The following is a 12,883-nucleotide window of genomic DNA, read 5'->3' as shown; positions in this document are numbered from 1 at the left end:
TACGCCCATGGGCCTCATTGTACCGTTCCTCTGCCCTGGTCCTGGGATTACTCACTGGGGTCAATAGCCACGGCAGGTTGGGGTAACAAGAGTCACCTATTAGCCACACACGCTGTCTCTGTAGCTGTTCCATCACATAGGGAATGCTGCTATTTCGCATAACATACGCGTCATGCACTGACCCTGGGAACTTGGCATTTACATGGGAGATGTACTGGTCAGCCAAACAGACCACCTGGATATTCATTGAATGGTAATTCTTCCTGTTCCTGTACACCTGTTCATCGTCATTTGGGGGGACTAAAGCCACATGGGTCCCATCAATTGCACCAATGATGTTGGGGATGTGTCCAAGGGCATAGAAATCAGCTTTCACTGTAGGCAAATCACTCTCCTCTGGGAAAATGATGTAGCTCCGCATGAGTTTCATCAGGGCAGACAACACTCTGGATAAGATCTTGGAAAACATAGGCTGAGACATCCCAGATGACATGGCCACTGTTGTCTGGAATGAGCCAGTTGCAAAGAAATGGAGGACAGACAGAACCTGCACTAGAGGGGGAATTCCTGTGGGTTGGCGGATGGGGGACATCAGGGCTGGCTCCAGTTGGGCACACAGTTCATGGATGGAGGCACGGTGTTGGAAAATGGGTTATTGGTAGGGCAGGTAGGTACCTACACCTAGCAACAAGCCACCAACCTCCACAAAGGTACAGTTAGGTCTCAGTAAATTAATCCCAGCTCAACCCTTGGTAGCTTGGCAACGAGCGTCAAGGCTTAACTTAGGAGACAAAGTGTAAAGCATTCAAATATCACAAAACAGTAATTAAATAAAACACAGGAAACAGTTTAAAAATCCAAAACCAATTTATAAAAATAGCTTATATTTTTATCTTTAAAATGACACAAAAACAATTAAAATCGGTTCAGGGGAACCGGAGATATGAATTTTTAAAGTATTATTATTTTCTAGCGCTTAGAAACAAAAAGCGCCAATCGGGTCATCTGGTTGCACCAGGACCGGGGCAAAGTCAAACTTTCAGGCCGACCGCGATGGAGCCCTGCTCGGCTACAAGTCGCGGGAGGCCTCGGTTAAAAAGTTACCTTCTGACTTAGTCTCTTTTTTGATGTTTTTCTTCCCCGGGACGAACCTGCCAGTTGAATCCGACCTCCTGGAGCCCTTGTCCGGATACGCGAAGTCGGTTTCCTCGGTGGTGATTTTTACCTTCGGACTTAGTCGTTTTTTCGAGATGAAAATCCTTCGACTGGGGTAAACCTGGATCTTGATCCGACGTCCGTGGAGCCCTTCTCGGATACGATGGCTGGGAGGTCCCGGTCAACTTTTTACGTTCGGACTTAGTCTCTTTTTTGGATGTTTTTCTTTACCGGGACGAACCACGAAGTCAGGCCGGGTCGCGGTTGAGGCAAGCCGGCTAGAATTTCCGCGTCGGGTCGGTCACTTTATGGAGCTTTTTTTCAAAAATTCTCCAATCTTTTCCAAACTTCTGGGGCTTCACCCAGATGTTCTTTTAAGGTTCTTTTGGGGTCCACAGCTCACCCCAAGGGTCCAGAAGTCCTGTGATGGTCCTTGGGAAGTGCGGACTTCAACTCCCAGAATGCACCTGGCGCAAACTCCTTTTTGGCCACTGGACAGTGGTCAGCTGGTCACTTTTTCAGGAGTTGGTGCAGGGGACTCTGGATAGCAATTTTTCACCTGTAGCAAACAGGGAGTCCCTCCTTGAACCAGTGGAAGCCAGGCAAAGTCCTTCTTGTGGTGAAGCCCAAGTGTGCAGCTGGTGCAGTCTTTCTGAGTGCAGGGTCCAGGTGCAGGCCAGGGGTCCAGCAGGGCAGTCCTTCTTCTCCTTGTAGTTCCTTCTTCTTGAAATTTGGTGGGGATCTCAGGCGTGGGTGCAGGTCTGCCAGTTTTATCCTTGCTCCTGGGTGAAAAGCAGGGGGGCCCTGGTTCTCCAATCAGGGACAGGGTCGTCCCCCTGTGATGACCACTTCCTGGGAAGTGTGGCAAAAATCCATCCCAGAAGGCAACAGTCTCTAAAAATCCAAAATGGATGAATCTGATTTTTGGAGGTGAGATCTGGCTGAGCCCACCCACTGGTGTGGCTAAAAACCATAAACACACCCCTCTCCTGCCCTCTCCTAATCTAATCAAGGGGGCACCTAGCTGTCTGGGGTTGCAGGATGTGGGGGTGTTGCTGGGTGCTCCAGATGTCCTTCTCTGCCTTTGAAGACCAGTTTGGCAGCCCTGCCCCTTCCTGCCTCACCATCTGCTGAGGGGAGATTCTCTCCCCCAAGCACATTCCTTTGTGTGAAGCCAGGCCACTTCACACCTCATTAAAGTAGCCTGGCAGAAGCTGCTGCAGGCTGGCCAATCAGAGCACAGCAGCAAAAACAATGCAGAGCTGAAATTGGCAACTTTTTAGGTAAAGTCTAAACTTTTTACCTGCACTAGTTATATTAAATCCAACAATTGGAAGTTGTGGGATTTATTATAACAATCAATTTGATACCAAATTCTTGGTATGTAACATTTAAGGAGACTTTAAAATTTAAAATAAAGTCTGCCCATTCTAGCCTATGAAGGCCATTTACTTCAATGAGGGAAAAACGAATTTGGCTGTTTTTACCTCACCAGGGCTTATAAATCTATTTTTATAAAGTCCCTGCTTATAGTTACATGGCACCCAGCCCTAGGGGCACATAGGGCACACCTTAGGGGTGACTTATATGTAAAAATAAGGTAGTTTAAGACTTTGGAAGTACCTTTAATTCCAAAGTCGAATTTGCATATAACTTTAATTTAAAAGCAGCCAGCAAGGCAGGCTTGCTTTTAAAATGACACTGGGCACCTCAGCAGTGCACCTAGGTGTGCACCACCTATGCTGTGGTCCCTAAACCTACATGCCCTACCATATACTAGGGACTTATAGGTAGGTTAACTTAGCCAATTATAATTAGCCTAATTTGCATATCCATTTTACACAGAGCACAGGCCCTGGACTGGTTAGCAGTACCCAGGGCACCATCAAAGTCAGGAAAACACCAGCAAAAAGAGGAAAATGGGGGCAAAAAGTTATGGGGCCTCTGCAATCAGCCCTGTTTTCTCACACAACCCCCCCCCCAGCCCACACGCCCAGGAGACTCAGCCCAACCCTGGGAGAGTCTTCCTGGCTTGTTAGGCGAGGAAGACAGTGAAGAAAACTGGCTGTCCCTTTGCAGGGCCTACTCTGCCTTATATCCTCCTGTCAGGGTCACTCCCTATGGGTAGTGAAGCCATCCCAACAGTAAAAGGACCCAACTCAAACTGAAACTTTCCTCTAGGGGGGTCTTCCTCCTTTCTCTCTGCCAACTTGGGTAGTGAGGTGCCCACCTCCCCTACTCCAAACTTTGCTAGGGCAACACCTAGCTTACCCAAAGAGGTCACCCAACACTTGAGCAACCCCACCATGACCAATAGGGTCAGGGGGCCTACTTTGCTATTGGCCCTGGGGTCTGCCTCCCAGGCCAAGTACATTGCTGCCAGGAAGGCTAGCACCCAGCAGAGGCTACTGACAGCTGTCAGTATCCAGAACCACACCCTAAGCTCTCCACTGACAGGTGGCTGAGCTGCTTTAGGGGCATCTTTGGGGTCCTGGCACCCCTCTTGCTGTCTAGAGTGGGGGGCTACCACCTCCTGTGGCAGACACCCTCCTTCCACTCTCCCTTCTGTCAGTGCAGGGGCAACACCTTGCATCTGGACAGCTGCCTGACTACTCAGGACTTCCTTGGGGTCAGGTGAGGCCTCACCAGTGCCAACTCTGGGCTCCCCCCTTACTGGGGCAGAAGGCCCTTGGCTCCTTGGAACTCTCTTTAAGAGTGACCTACCCTTCCTTTTCTTCTTTCCTTTTCTTGGGGACCCCTGTCTCCTAACTGTAGGGACTGACTCCCCAGGACTTTGGGTTAGGGGGGCGCCCTGGGCGACCACCCCATCTGTGACCAGACTCACCTCTGGGAGGTCATTGCCCAGGATACAATCTAGGGGAAGGTCAGCACTGACTACCACCCTAATCCAGTCAAGGATACCCTCCCTCTCTAGGGGCACTATGGCTACAGGTTTGGAGGTGACCTCCCCTGTGGCTATCCTGACTTTCTTTGTCTTTCCTGGGACATACATGTCTGGGGTCACTAACCGGTCACTCACTATAGTGTGACTGGCACAGGTGTCTCTCAGGCCAGTGGTAGGGATCCCATTCACTTGAATGTGGTGGAAGTGCCTACTCCCACCCTCAGGGATCACCAGCTTACCATCTGGTCCTGTCTCCCAGCTCAATGCTAAGAGGACTTCATCATCTGAGGAATCCTCCTCTATGGCTACACTGGACAGCCCAGTGCTAACCACCTTCTTTGGACAGGCTGCATCTCCTCTGAAGTGACCTGTCTGCTGACAGTCAAAGCAAGCCCTACTGTCCAAGAGCTTTTTTAACCCTGGGTCTCCCTGTCTCTGCTTGTCAGAGTGGGAGTGGGATTTACTCTCCTCCTTCTTAGGGTTCTGGGGTACAGAGGGAGTCTCTGTGGTGGGCTTACCACCTCCCTCCTTAGGTTTTTGGGGACCTGTCCCCCCCTTCTTGGAGTCTCCCCCCTGGGACTTGACAACCACCCTGGTTCTCAACCACTCATCAGCTGCCTCCCCTAGCTCTCTAGGGTTGGTCTGCTTAGAGTCCACTAGATGCTGGCGTAACCTTTCTTGGATACAATTGGTCAAGATGTGCTCTCTCATGATCAGATTGTATAACCCCTCATAAGTATCTACTTTGTTACCAATAATCCAGCCCTCTAGTGCCTTTAGTGAAATGTCCACAAAGTCAACCCAAGACTGGGTACTGACCTTCTGGGTGTCCCTGAACTTCATTCTATATTGCTCTGGGGTCAGACCAAACTTCTTGGCTAAGCACCTCTTCATACTAGGGTATGAATCTGCCTCCTCCCCCCTTAAGGTCAGAAGCCTATCCCTCCCTGAGTTGGGGACCAACTCCCACAAAAGGGAACCCCAGTATTGAGGCCTAACCCTTCTCATTTGGAGTGCCCTCTCAAAGGCCCCCAGCCACTTATCTATGTCATCCCCCTCTACATAAGCAGGAACCACCCCCTTGGGTAATCTGGGGCAAACTCCCCCACCCATGGACACCTCAGCTTCTTTATCGCTGCCTCCATCTCTTTTCTCTTTGTATGCCCACTTTTTCTTTTCTAGGGCCAGCTTCTCTGCTTCCAAAGCTATGTATGCTAGCTGGGCCTCCAGCTCTCTTTCTCTGATGGATGGGTTCTCTCCTCCTGAAAGGACCCCCTTCCCACCACTAGCTTTGGGTCTGCCCCTAGTGACTGTATCTACTGAGGACCGTTCTTCCTCATCCTCACTTAGGCTCAGATGCCTTCCCTCCCCTGAGTGGTTAGAGCTTGCATCCTCCCTACTTTCTCCCTCCTCTGGAGCTTCTTCTGACTCCACCTCTTGGGCCTCAGCCCATGCTGTCAGGGATGTGATCAGGATTTGCTTCCTGAGATCAGTGGTTGCAGGCAACCCTCTCTCAATACACAACCCCCTAAGCTGGACTACTGTCAGTGTGGGTAGGCTAGCCAGATCAAGCTCCATGGTTCCCTAGTTTTGTGTCAACAAAAACTTTTTGCAAAAATTGGAAACAAGAATTTAGAAAAATTACAAAAATTCAATAATTGAAAATAATCCAAATTAATTTAAAAAAAATTAAATTCAAAATTAAAAACAATTTTTGCACTAGGACAATTTAAAGGATTTTTAATTTGTTTTATCTAAAACTGTAACGTGATATTGAACACAAGTACAGGATCCCGTCGCTGCTTCCAATTATGTTGGAAAATGGGTTATTGGTAGGGCAGGTAGGTACCTACACCTAGCAACAAGCCACCAACCTCCACAAAGGTACAGTTAGGTCTCAGTAAATTAATCCCAGCTCAACCCTTGGTAGCTTGGCAACGAGCGTCAAGGCTTAACTTAGGAGACAAAGTGTAAAGCATTCAAATATCACAAAACAGTAATTAAATAAAACACAGGAAACAGTTTAAAAATCCAAAACCAATTTATAAAAATAGCTTATATTTTTATCTTTAAAATGACACAAAAACGATTAAAATCGGTTCAGGGGAACCGGAGATATGAATTTTTAAAGTATTATTATTTTCTAGCGCTTAGAAACAAAAAGCGCCAATCGGGTCATCTGGTTGCACCAGGACCGGGGCAAAGTCAAACTTTCAGGCCGACCGCGATGGAGCCCTGCTCGGCTACAAGTCGCGGGAGGCCTCGGTTAAAAAGTTACCTTCTGACTTAGTCTCTTTTTTGATGTTTTTCTTCCCCGGGACGAACCTGCCAGTTGAATCCGACCTCCTGGAGCCCTTGTCCGGATACGCGAAGTCGGTTTCCTCGGTGGTGATTTTTACCTTCGGACTTAGTCGTTTTTTCGAGATGAAAATCCTTCGACCGGGGTAAACCTGGATCTTGATCCGACGTCCGTGGAGCCCTTCTCGGATACGATGGCTGGGAGGTCCCGGTCAACTTTTTACGTTCGGACTTAGTCTCTTTTTTGGATGTTTTTCTTTACCGGGACGAACCACGAAGTCAGGCCGGGTCGCGGTTGAGGCAAGCCGGCTAGAATTTCCGCGTCGGGTCGGTCACTTTATGGAGCTTTTTTTCAAAAATTCTCCAATCTTTTCCAAACTTCTGGGGCTTCACCCAGATGTTCTTTTAAGGTTCTTTTGGGGTCCACAGCTCACCCCAAGGGTCCAGAAGTCCTGTGATGGTCCTTGGGAAGTGCGGACTTCAACTCCCAGAATGCACCTGGCGCAAACTCCTTTTTGGCCACTGGACAGTGGTCAGCTGGTCACTTTTTCAGGAGTTGGTGCAGGGGACTCTGGATAGCAATTTTTCACCTGTAGCAAACAGGGAGTCCCTCCTTGAACCAGTGGAAGCCAGGCAAAGTCCTTCTTGTGGTGAAGCCCAAGTGTGCAGCTGGTGCAGTCTTTCTGAGTGCAGGGTCCAGGTGCAGGCCAGGGGTCCAGCAGGGCAGTCCTTCTTCTCCTTGTAGTTCCTTCTTCTTGAAATTTGGTGGGGATCTCAGGCGTGGGTGCAGGTCTGCCAGTTTTATCCTTGCTCCTGGGTGAAAAGCAGGGGGGCCCTGGTTCTCCAATCAGGGACAGGGTCGTCCCCCTGTGATGACCACTTCCTGGGAAGTGTGGCAAAAATCCATCCCAGAAGGCAACAGTCTCTAAAAATCCAAAATGGATGAATCTGATTTTTGGAGGTGAGATCTGGCTGAGCCCACCCACTGGTGTGGCTAAAAACCATAAACACACCCCTCTCCTGCCCTCTCCTAATCTAATCAAGGGGGCTCCTAGCTGTCTGGGGTTGCAGGATGTGGGGGTGTTGCTGGGTGCTCCAGATGTCCTTCTCTGCCTTTGAAGACCAGTTTGGCAGCCCTCCCCCTTCCTGCCTCACCATCTGCTGAGGGGAGATTCTCTCCCCCAAGCACATTCCTTTGTGTGAAGCCAGGCCACTTCACACCTCATTAAAGTAGCCTGGCAGAAGCTGCTGCAGGCTGGCCAATCAGAGCACAGCAGCAAAAACAATGCAGAGCTGAAATTGGCAACTTTTTAGGTAAAGTCTAAACTTTTTACCTGCACTAGTTATATTAAATCCCACAACTGGAAGTTGTGGGATTTATTATAACAATCAATTTGATACCAAATTCTTGGTGTGTAACATTTAAGGAGACTTTAAAATTTAAAATAAAGTCTGCCCATTCTAGCCTATGAAGGCCATTTACTTCAATGAGGGAAAAACGAATTTGGCTGTTTTTACCTCACCAGGGCTTATAAATCTATTTTTATAAAGTCCCTGCTTATAGTTACATGGCACCCAGCCCTAGGGGCACATAGGGCACACCTTAGGGGTGACTTATATGTAAAAATAAGGTAGTTTAAGACTTTGGAAGTACCTTTAATTCCAAAGTCGAATTTGCATATAACTTTAATTTAAAAGCAGCCAGCAAGGCAGGCTTGCTTTTAAAATGACACTGGGCACCTCAGCAGTGCACCTAGGTGTGCACCACCTATGCTGTGGTCCCTAAACCTACATGCCCTACCATATACTAGGGACTTATAGGTAGGTTAACTTAGCCAATTATAATTAGCCTAATTTGCATATCCATTTTACACAGAGCACAGGCCCTGGGACTGGTTAGCAGTACCCAGGGCACCATCAAAGTCAGGAAAACACCAGCAAAAAGAGGAAAATGGGGGCAAAAAGTTATGGGGCCTCTGCAATCAGCCCTGTTTTCTCACACACGGTCAAGTCGGTATCGTAGTATTATATGGCGTTCTTCCATTGTGGACAGGTCCACCAGCGGCCGGTACACGCGAGGATTCCTCCTTCTCATCGCTAGTCCCAGGAAGGAGAATATGGAGTACAGAGTCAATCCACTCACAGGTACGTACAACACAGCTTGCACAGTACAGGTAAATGTATGGTTTGATATGTTTGTATGTGTGCCATTGCAAGGCCTAGGCCTGTGTGACGCATTAGAAATTAAGCCATGTCGGCCCTTGAAATGGCCGATGCCTCACCTGTGAAGTGGGACAATGGGATGTGAGGTCACTGCGCTGGCGGGGCACACCGTGGCGGTAGGCGGTCGAAGACCGCTGTGCGAAGACGCATTGGTTAACATTGAAGCCTATGGGTTTCAGGAGCCAATGACGATGTGCGCCGGCGGTCGCGAGACGCACCGCCGCGGTACGCACCGCCGCGGGCGTGACCGCCATTTTCTATCTGCTCAATCATTCGAGACCTGATCATCCACAGGAGAGGACCTATACTGCAAGTGCTGCTGTGAACTCGGTCTGGAAGTGACAATGGCTGCTGCTACTGGTGAAAGGGCCCCCGCCTTCAGTTCAGAAGAGTTGGAGAAGCTCGTGGACGGGGTCCTCCCCCAGTATGCGCAACTCTACAGTCCTCCAGACCAACAGGTGAGTACACTCAGTGCACATTGAATGGGTTATGCCTGTGTGGAGGGGGGGGGATGTAAGTTGGTGGGGTGTGGAGGGAATGGGGAGTGCAATGCACGACAGATGAGAGAATGGGAACCATGACAAGGTTGGGGAGGAGGGGGCATGTACTCCAAACATGCAGATATGTGACGGTTTCTCTTTCCCACCCTGTACATGTCAAACAGGTGAGCGCCCACCAGAAAATCTATATTTGGCGTGCCATCGCCGAGGAAGTCCGGAACTTGGGGGTCCACAACAGACGGGGCACCCACTGCCGCAAGAGGTGGGAGGACATCCGCCGCGGAACGAGGAAGACCGCAGAAACACTGCTGGGGATGGCCTCCCGACCTAGGAGGGGTGCCAGTCGCACCATGACCCCCCTGATGTCCCGGATCCTGGCGGTGGCCTACCCTAATTTGGATGGGCGCTTGAGGACAGCACAGCAGACACAAGGGGGTGAGTATCCGCACATTCTCCTATCTGTATGCGCATTGGTGGCGTCTGGGTGGGGGAGGAGGGCTGTGGGTGACATTAGGCCCGGGCGCTCTCTGTAGTGTAGTCCGCTCCCTTAGGCATGGCCCTGTGCCCCCACCCCCCACCTCTGTAGGGTGCCAAGTGCAGCTACCCATGCTCCAGCATCACACATGTGCGCGTGTGTTGTCCCTAGACCTGTTTGCCTAGTCAGAAGTACTGAGTAGTGTACCCCAAGTTCGCGACTTAGTGCACGAGGCACCTGTGTCTGTCCTCTCCGCAAAGGGTATTGCTAAGGCATGCACTCAACTTTGTTTAATTTCTCCCCCCACCCTAAATCTTTGTCTTCTTGTGTTTTAGCATCATCAGGCGGAGGAGATTTGGCGTCTGAGCAGGAGGGAGCTGCAGGTCACCAGGCCCCGGTGGGCACTGACACAGACACCGAGGGCACCAGTGATCCGGAGGGCGAGGGGAGCACCACAACGGGGGCCGGTGGAGACACCAGCGACACGGACACGTCCTCGTTTGGGAGCTCCCTAGCGGGGGCGGCACCATCTGTGCCCCCCGCAACAACAGGTACAGCCGCCACCCAGCGCACCAGCACCGCCCTCCCAGCAGCCCCTCAGTCTTCGCTCCGTGGCCGCTCGGCCAGGAAGGCGCGCGTCTCCTTCGCCCCAGGCACCTCAGCCCCTGCCTCTGTTACCCCTGCTGCCCTCAGTGCCGAGCTCATTGACCTGGTGAGGACGGTCATTGTTGGGCAGACTACCCTTCTGAATGCCATCCAGGGGGTGGAAAGGGAGGTGCATCGGAGCAATGCCTACCTGGAGGGCATTCATTCGGGTCAGGCTGCCCATCAACGAGCGTTCACTGCTCTGGCCTCAGCACTGACGGCAGCCATTGTCCCTGTCTCCAGTCTCCCTCTTCTATCTGCCTCCACCCTTTCTCTGTCTCCTGTACCTCAACCTATCCCATCCACACCATCAGACCAGCCTGCACACACCTCAACACCCAAGGCCAGCTCATCCAAACATAAGCACCACAGAAAACACAAGCATTCACCCAAGCAACACACAGATGCAGACATATCAACAGTCACTACCAGCTCTGTGTCCCCGTCCTCCTCGTCTCCCTCCTCCCTCCCTGTGACGTCTACACTCACACCTGCATGCACCCCAACATCAGCCAGTTCTTCCACCACCAGCAAACCCTCCACTACAGTCCGCACACCTGCAGTCACCACCCCCACTGGCATTTACACGTCCCCTGTGTCCTCTCCCACTGTGTCTGTCACCCCCTCTTCCAAGACACATAAACGCAGGCAGACACCCAAACAACAGCCAACCACCTCACCACAGCCTACGTCCCAGTCACCTGCACCCAAGGACAGCACACCTGGCTCTCATACAACCACATCCTCTTCCTCCACTTCTCTCACCACTACTCCTACCCCTTACCTTGGTCCCAAGAAAAATTACCTCGCCAGTTTTGACCTCTTTCCCTCCCCCGACCCACCCCCTCCAACTGGGAAAAGTCCCAAGGGCACCTCAGCCACCACCAGCCCAACTACTACAGTGCAAGTGGTGCATGGCATGTGGAGTCCACCCTTTGGCGGCAGTAACACTTCGGTGAGCAGCAAGGGGACAGCCAGCCCCCCCCCAGGCAAGAGGACCCGGAAATTGAAGGGCCGCCGTGAGCGGACAGAGACGGCTGCCCCCAAGGAGGTGACTCCGGCCACTTCACCGGCCACAGCAGCCAGGGGAGGCAAGGGCCCGAGAGCCCCATCTAAGGAGCGGAAGGACAGCAGGGCGGAGAGGACAACCACCAGGAGCGCGGAGCAGGAGGGCCCCACAAGCCCCATCCCGGCTGCAAGGGACGACACCAAAGGGCCCAGGACTCACTCCCCGAAGGGGCCTGACACAGCACGGTCGGAGGGCGACTGAGCAGGGTGTCCAGGCCAGGTATGACTCCCTTGACATACTGCAAGAGCACCGCTGAACAGGGCCCTGCCGTGCAGAAGAGCACCGCTGAACAGGGCCCCGCTGTGCAGAAGAGCACCGCTGAACAGGGCCCCGCCGTGAAGACAGGTACCGCTGAACAGGGCCCCGCCGTGAAGACAGGTACCGCTGAACAGGGCCCCGCCGTGAAGACAGGTACCGCTGAACAGGGCCCCGCCGTGCAGAAGAGCACCGCTGAACAGGGCCCCGCCGTGCAGAAGAGCACCGCTGAACAGGGCCCCGCCGTGAAGACAGGTACCGCTGAACAGGGCCCCGCCGTGAAGACAGGTACCGCTGAACAGGGCCCTGCCGTGCAGAAGAGCACCGCTGAACAGGGCCCCGCCGTGAAGACAGGTACCGCTGAACAGGGCCCCGCCGTGCAGAAGAGCACCGCTGAACAGGGCCCCGCCGTGAAGACAGGTACCGCTGAACAGGGCCCCGCCGTGCAGAAGAGCACCGCTGAACAGGGCCCCGCCGTGCAGAAGAGCACCGCTGAACAGGGCCCCGCCGTGAAGACAGGTACCGCTGAACAGGGCCCCGCCGTGAAGACAGGTACCGCTGAACAGGGCCCCGCCGTGCAGAAGAGCACCGCTGAACAGGGCCCCGCCGTGCAGAAGAGCACCGCTGAACAGGGCCCCGCCGTGAAGATAGGTACCGCTGAACAGGGCCCCGCCGTGAAGACAGGTACCGCTGAACAGGGCTCCGCCGTGCAGAAGAGCACCGCTGAACAGGGCCCCGCCGTGCAGAAGAGCACCGCTGAACAGGGCCCAGCCGTGAAGACAGGTACCGCTGAACAGGGCCCCGCCGTGCAGAAGAGCACCGCTGAACAGGGCCCCGCCGTGAAGACAGGTACCGCTGAACAGGGCCCCGCCGTGCAGGAGAGCACCGCTGAACAGGGCCCCGCCGTGAAGACAGGTACCGCTGAACAGGGCCCCGCCGTGAAGACAGGTACCGCTGAACAGGGCCCCGCCGTGAAGACAGGTACCGCTGAACAGGGCCCCGCCGTCTCAAGCACCGCTCCGCTGGGCCCTTCCTGTCAAGCACCGCTCCACTGGGCCCTTCCTGTCAAGCACCGCTCCGCTGGACCCTTCCTGTCAAGCACCGCTCCGCTGGACCCTTCCTGTCAAGCACCGCTCCGCTGGACATCGCCATGTCATGCACCGCTGCGCTGGGTCCCGCCGTCTCAGGCACTGTTTATGGTTCACTGTGCCCACCATGCCTCCTCCTTGACCAGTGGACTCTGTAATCCACCTGAGAGACTGTGGCTTTGCACTCCCCAGGATGGCACAGTGGGCAATCCACCCAATGTAGAGACTTGAGAAACTGTGGCTTTGCACTCCCCAGGATGGTCCAGTGGG

This window comes from Pleurodeles waltl, chromosome 3_1 (assembly GCF_031143425.1).
Source record: "Pleurodeles waltl isolate 20211129_DDA chromosome 3_1, aPleWal1.hap1.20221129, whole genome shotgun sequence".
NCBI classification, from domain to species: Eukaryota; Metazoa; Chordata; class Amphibia; order Caudata; family Salamandridae; genus Pleurodeles; species Pleurodeles waltl.
This window is presented reverse-complemented; position numbering follows the sequence as displayed.